We start from the raw sequence: 806 nt of genomic DNA, 5'->3' as shown, positions 1-806 counted from the left end.
CAAATTCAAAGACCAATTCAACAACCAATCGTACCACAAGGGCCCATGCAAAGGCCAATGGGTCAAGTTCGTCCAAGAGGTCGATTTGGTGTGCCTAGGAGGCATCTTAGGGAAAATGCAAGGGGAATTGAAGCACATTTTAGACCGGTGATAACGCACAATCCTTCACCGGTAGTTATTCCTCATAACAACCAAGGGAGAACTTTTGAAGTAAGAACCAATTCGTTACAAAGTTTGCCGAAATATAAGGGGTTAGCAACGGAGGAGCCTTATTTCCATTTGGAGGCCTATGACTCAATTTGCAATACTCTTGGGAGTCAAGGTTTTTCGGCCGATGATATCAAGTTGGTACTATTTCAATTTTCTTTGGAGGACAAGGCAAAGAAGTGGTTCTACACTTTGCCTTCAGCATCTATTTATACTTGGGCGGAGATGCAACAAACATTCTTAGACGAATTCTATACCGCCCAAAAGACCAATGATGCGAGGAAAGGATTGAGGAGCTTTCAACAACAACAAGGCGAAATGTTCCATGAAGCATTCGAGCGTTTGAACATGATGATTAAAAATTGTCCACATCATGGGATTGAGCTTTGGGAGTTAATGAACGCTTTTCATGAAGGGTTGTGTGCCGAAGATGCACGAGATTTGATGTCCATCACAAATGGAACTTTTGGCACAAATTATGAGTATGAGGATTGGGAATTTTTGGAACAAATGGCGATCACCTCAAAGAGAAAAGCTCAAGCTTCAAGGAGAGCACGACCGGCCGTTACTCGAACACAAGTGCACGCGGTTGATGACGG

General features: G+C 43.3%; 1 non-coding gene across 1 annotated transcript; it reads right to left on the bottom strand.

Annotated features, from left to right (window-relative positions):
* Nucleotides 1–481: 481 nt before the first annotated feature.
* Nucleotides 482–587, bottom strand: LOC118487826. The gene has a single exon (XR_004882769.1). It is a non-coding gene; the product is annotated as a small nucleolar RNA R71 (small nucleolar RNA).
* Between the last annotated feature and the right edge of the window lie 219 nt (nt 588–806).

This window comes from Helianthus annuus, chromosome 15 (genome assembly GCF_002127325.2).
Source record: "Helianthus annuus cultivar XRQ/B chromosome 15, HanXRQr2.0-SUNRISE, whole genome shotgun sequence".
Classification (NCBI taxonomy): domain Eukaryota; kingdom Viridiplantae; phylum Streptophyta; class Magnoliopsida; order Asterales; family Asteraceae; genus Helianthus; species Helianthus annuus.
Note: the sequence above shows the minus strand (reverse complement) of the source record. Positions and strands in the feature narration are given on the sequence as shown.